This window comes from Sinocyclocheilus anshuiensis, unplaced genomic scaffold (assembly GCF_001515605.1).
Source record: "Sinocyclocheilus anshuiensis isolate Anshui unplaced genomic scaffold, SAMN03320099.WGS_v1.1 scaffold1390, whole genome shotgun sequence".
Taxonomy (NCBI): domain Eukaryota; kingdom Metazoa; phylum Chordata; class Actinopteri; order Cypriniformes; family Cyprinidae; genus Sinocyclocheilus; species Sinocyclocheilus anshuiensis.
In genome coordinates, this window is record NW_015560623.1 from 355018 (window position 1) to 361451 (window position 6434).

At 33.5% G+C, this 6434-nt stretch overlaps 1 pseudogene; it reads right to left on the reverse strand.

Annotated features, from left to right (window-relative positions):
* The window catches only part of LOC107681912 (solute carrier family 12 member 9-like), a 48088-nt pseudogene that overhangs the window by 11829 nt on the left and 29825 nt on the right, over nucleotides 1-6434 (reverse strand).

Consider the following 6434-nt stretch of genomic DNA (forward strand, 5'->3'; position numbering starts at 1 on the left):
CACAATCACTCACTCACGCACACGCACACGCACACACACACACAAGTCTGTTTTCCACATTCAGAATCTCATTCCAGTTTTGCCCCTCAGTCTCTTTCACACTCCCCCTTTCATTTCCTCTTTTCTTTCCATTTATCTGCCGTTTCACTGGCATCTGTTTCAGCCAGTTCATGTCTGTCTTTTCTTTTACTTCCATCTTTCTTCCTCCTCCTCTCCTCCAGCGCCGCTCCGAGCAGCAGCAGCAATTATGTTAAAAGCCAGCAGACCTGCTCTCATCCAAGTGATGTCACCCTGCTCATGTCAGCAAAAAGCAAACTTCCCGCTGCCAAAATGACCGTGACACACACACACACACACACGGAGGTGTAGAAACTCTGGCGTTTCAATCAGCATCTGATTAAAGGACAGTAGAATCAGTTGAAGGGGCCATTAATCAGTTTAATTGCTTTCCTTATTTCAATCAACCAATTAACAGCGTGACGAGCAGCTCGTTTTCTGACATGAAGCTATAACATAACAGACCGTCAGTGTCACACATGAAACACATCAAATTGACTAACTTTTCCAGGCGAAAGCACCGCATCCGTCAGGCTGCCTATATGAGAGCTTGCAGTGCGTTTTAATGGGAAAGTAAAAAAAAAAAACACACACACAAAGGTGTACGAATGTGACTGATTGTGCTGTAAATGTGCTCATCCACAGGCCTTCAAAGATCAGGATGAGTTTGTTTCTTCATCAGATTTGGAGAAATGTAGCATTGCATCAGTGTCTCAGCAATGGATGCTCTGCAGTGAATGGGTGCCGTCAGAATGAGAGTCCAAACAGCTGATAAAAACATCACAATAATCCACAAGTAATCCACAGCACTCCAGTCCATCAGTTAACATCTGGAGAAGACAAAAGCTGAAACTAATCCAGCATTAAGACGTTTTTAACTAAACTATGAGTCCATAATCCATAATAACACTTCCTCCAGTGAAAAAGTGCATCTCCTGTTGTCTCTCACATTAAAATCCAGCCACATATTTGTTTAGAGCTGTTTAAACGGTGCTTGATCTGTGCAGATTTCTCTCCTGATTCACACCAGAACACTTTTTCACTGGAGGAAGCGTTATTATTAGGGCAGGGTTCTTACACAAATTTCACGATTCAATTCGATTCGATTCTCATTCACAAGCTTGCGATTTGTTTCAATTACGAATTCGATTCGATTCAATTTCGATTATTTTGGATATATCTCAGGTACAGTGCATGCCACATTTTCTCAAGGAAAAAAAAAACTTCTCAACTAATGCTGTAAAATATACATGAGTTGGTACTACATTACTATAATATTGAAGGTTAAAATTAGCTGATTTTTATACAAACACTTAAATTACACTCAATGAAGTTTTTATCATTATAAAGTTACAGTTACATAATAATATTTCTACTCCAATTAGTTTTCTTAAATATAAACATTTAAACGGTGACTGTCATAAAATCGTGCCGTATTTCTTCAAACAAAAAACTTCTTTCATTTTAGTCTAAAAATAAATAAATATTTTGAAATTACACTATAAAATCTACTCAAATGCTCTGGGTATTTTAGTTGAATTTAATGCCATCATTAAAATTAGAAACATCGCATGAAATTAAATCTCTTGCGTATTAATCCTGTGCAAAAACACATTAAATAACATTTAGTTTAACATGTATTCTCCTTATTCAGTCCAAAGGAAAACATGCTGTAACTCATTCAGTTTGAGTTTCAATTAAATGCAATGAACTTGTAATATCTGAGCGAAAATAAATTTATTAATTTAGCAATTTTCACAATTTACAGTGTTCATATTTTTTTTCCTCCAAAATTTATGTCTACAAATCAGCAATCAGCATTAGCATGAACAATTTAGCGATATTATTCTTATTTATACTAATTTATTCAAGATTTTTAGAATTTCTGTGGATTATTCTAATTGCTAATTTTTCTGGGTCTTCCATACAGCTGTTCCATACACTGCAAAAACCAACAAATTATGTCAAACGGTTTAGAGTAAAATATTTTCTTCAAATCATTTACGTTTAAAAAAAATATTTATGAGTTTGTGAACTTATTTCATTCAAGTCTAAAAAAAAACTTCTTCTGAAATTACTCTATAAACTCTACTCAAATGCATTTTTGTAACTTTTAATGACATTAAAATTAAAAGCATCGAATCAACTTCATATTAATTTTTGCATATTAACATGCAAAAACACATTAACATTTATTTTCAACATTTATTCTCCTCAAAAATCTCATTGAGAACTTTTTGTAACATTCGAGTGAAATTTCGTTTAGTACATTTCAGTTAATATTGATTTTTTTCTGCAAACTCAAGTGATTTAAAGCAAGCATTTTCCCCAAAATCATTTAAGTTTAAAAAACAATATTTATGTGTTTGAAGTGAACTTTTTATTTGATTGATTTCGTTTCGTTTCAATATTTCTAAATATTCAAATTACACAATAAACTTGAATTTAGTAAAATCAGAAAGATCAAATTAACTTAAATCTTTTGCATATTAATCCTGTGCAAAAATACATTTAGCTGAGTTCACATAACTTTTCTATTAAGTGCAATAAACTTTCAGTAATATTTGAGTGACATTAATTCCTTGCATTTAATAAATTCAGCTGTTTATAGTGTTATTACTGCGTTTTTTTGCCCAAAACGTACGTGGCATCAGCAATTTAAGATTTTCTCACCCCTAAACAGAACACAAAAAAACAAACAAAAAACAAACTGTTTTAGTCAGTTTGCTACTTAATTTATTATTTAATGTGGACCAGACTTTATGCTGATTGTCAAATGACTAAAAGCACAACTGTTTCATAAACAAGTCGTAAAACGGAGAAAAGCTGCTGTTTTCTCTCACTTCACTTTTCTTCTCTCTTAATTTTGATTGATGAGCGTCCGTCAGTTTGTTTTCTTTCGCTCACTCTCATTTTTTCTCCAAAGTTTCATCTCATTAATTCTGGACACACAAATCTCTTGGACTGAGAATCCTCTGCGTCTGCCAAAACTCAAACCACATCATCTGAAATCCAGCCCGACTCCAAACCGCTGGAGCCAAAGATCAGCCTTCATCCTCCGACAACAAACCGCCATGTTTCCATATCAGCATATGCATGGATTAGAAACACATCGGAATCATTTTATCATCAAACAACTGATATTCTTAGCAGATCTGGAAGTCTGGATCACGTCAAACCGGGAACAGATGAAATCCAGACACAAAAACCTTCACAAAACCAGATGTAGACCAGATTCATTTTCTCACAGTATTGCACTGATACTTCAGATCTGTATGATTAATGTATTCTTGCCTGTATTCATTAATATCCTACAGGTCAATTAATGCAGAAGCAGCTCATCTAAATGAACACAAACGAGTTTGTCAGAGATGCTCCAAAAAAAAAAAGATTTTATAGGGCCCTAAAAATATATTAAAAAATCAATTAAAAACAATTAAATAAATTGTTGAAACTAATGTAAGTTTCATAATTTCAATTCATTACACAGATTTTTTTTTTAGTAAAATTTAATTTATTCATTAAAATGGAATCCATACAATTTAGTAAAATATAAAAAAAAATTATTTGGTAAAAATTTTTATGTATTCATAAAATGTATAATTTATTTATAAAATGTATTTCTTTTGTTAAAACATAATCCAGAAAAAATTTGAAATGGAAAATAGAATTTGGGAAAAATTTAACTGATTTCACAGGACCTTTAAAAAAGTCATTTTGTTATTGGAAAACAAAAAAAAATATCAAAAATCCAGAACCCAGAAAAATTTAAACTAAAAATAAAATAAAATAAATATTTGTATAATATTTATTATACATGTAATATTTGTTGTTCTTTCAATACATTGTTTTTAAATTGTATAAGTTTCATGATTTCAATTAATTAGACATGCTAATAGTTAAATTAAACTGTATTAATCAAAATAATACAATTTAATTTAAATATTAAAACAGAATTCAGAAAAATAAATAAGAAATAAAACTGAATTTGGTTTTAAAAAAATAATAAAAAATGATTTGATAGGGCCCTAAAATGTAATTTTTGTAAATCTTTTAACAAATTGTCATTAAATTGCACAGGTTTCATGATATTAATTAATTAGACATGTTTTTGATTACTACAATTTAATCTAACCATTAAAACACAATCCAGAAAAATTTAAACAGATAAAAAATAAAACTGAATTTGGGAAAAATATAATTTTTTCACGGGGACCTATACTTATTAAAAAGTCAGCTCTAACCCCTAAAAGTCACCTTTAAAAAACTATTTACTTTATTTATGAAATATTTTTACCTTCAAGGACATCAACAAAGGAAAGTTTGGTCAGATTTTGGGAACCTATGAGGGCAATCTTGCACTCAAAGAAGAGTGAAGTAAACACACACACACACACACACACACACACAGAGAGAGAGAGAGTTACACACACTAAACCAAACCAAAGCCACAAGAGGAAAACACAAAAGAAAACATACAAACAGCTCTCTTTTGCCTGATTTTCCTGTGACTGCAGGCAGCACACACACACACACACACACATTCACACACGCACTAGGTTATTGTCCTTCATCATTTTCTGAATTAACAGCAATAGAAGATTTGGGTGGTGAAAAACTGTGTTGACAAAAGCAAAACATGCTAAAAATAATACATGAAAAAACATCCAGAGAAAAATGTGTTTATTTTGTTCAAATTTGCTTATGTAGTCTGTTAGCTCTACAATACATTTAATTTGCTGTACACACACACACACACACACACACACACACACACAGTGCACCACCACAGAGTGGTTCAGCTAAATTAACTATGCTAATCACGGCGTGTCTCTGGGGATGTGAACACTAAATGGCTTTTAATCTAATGCGCCTCTGCAGACACAACAAACAAACAATTGACACAAGCCCCGCCTCCACCACACTCTCAGCCAATCAGCCGTGGAGAACAGCAGTACCGTTTAACCTTGACCTCTGACCTTCAGTCAATACGGATGAAGACGCACAGAAAGCAGATCAGGGTTTGGACTGGATGCTAATATTTGAGGAATATAACAGTCACCTAAAGTTGGGAGCAGACGCCCACTCCAGCGCCAGACAGGCCAGATCCACAGCGGCGTAAACCAGCAGGAAGAAAATAGTGACGATACTCGCGATCGTGTTCAGCTTCCCGGAGAACAACACCAGCTGAGGAGAGAAAGAGAAGAAGAGACGCTCATCAGATCCGAGTCACCTTCACTTCACTAGAGAGACGCCTTAAAATGACTATTAGAAAGAATTAAATTAAATTAAATAATAAAAAAAATGCTAGATGAAAAACTACTAAAATTACTAAAATTACCAAAAATAAAGCTAGAAATATTTTTTTAAAAATCTAATAAAAATGACGAGGTGGAGGGAGGATGGGAAGCAAATTAAAGTAAATTTAAATTGTCTTTTTTGATTTTCAAATTTTATGCAATAAAGAAAAATTACAAATGCACATAACACTACTAAAACAACCTAAATTGAAAATATATATTTTTAATTCATTCAAATAAATATTTATTTTAAAATATAAATTCAAAATAATATTAAATACTATAATAGTATATAAATAACAGAGGCCGTTAAAGTTAATGTAAATTGTGTTTTTTGATTATTAAAATTTTATGCGATATAGATACAGTATGGTAAAGAAAAATTTAAACTTAAAATATAAAAATAAAATATACATTCAAAGTAATATATTTATTTATAAATATTAATTATTCTTGTTATCCTTCATATTTTATACAAGAAAACTGGGAAGTGGGGAGTGTGTGTGTGTGTGTGTGTGTGACTGTTTGTGTGTGTGAGTTTGTTTGTGTGTGACTGTGTGTGTGACTGTGTGTGTGTGTGTGTGTGTGTGAGTGACTGTGTGTGTGTGTGACTGTGTGTGTGTGTGTGTGACTGTGTGTGTGTGTGTGTGACTGTGTGTGTGTGTGTGTGACTGTGTGTGTGTGTGTGTGACTGTGTGTGTGTGTGTGTGACTGTGTGTGTGTGTGTGTGACTGTGTGTGTGTGTGTGTGACTGTGTGTGTGTGTGTGTGACTGTGTGTGTGTGTGTGTGACTGTGTGTGTGTGTGTGTGACTGTGTGTGTGTGTGTGTGACTGTGTGTGTGTGTGTGTGACTGTGTGTGTGTGTGTGTGACTGTGTGTGTGTGTGTGTGACTGTGTGTGTGTGTGTGTGACTGTGTGTGTGTGTGTGTGACTGTGTGTGTGTGTGTGTGACTGTGTGTGTGTGTGTGTGTGTGTGTGTGAGTGACTGTGTGTGTGTGTGACTGTGTGTGAGTGAGTGAGTGAGTGAGTGAGTGAGTGAGTGACTGAGTGTGTGTGTGTGAGTGTGTGTGAGAGTGT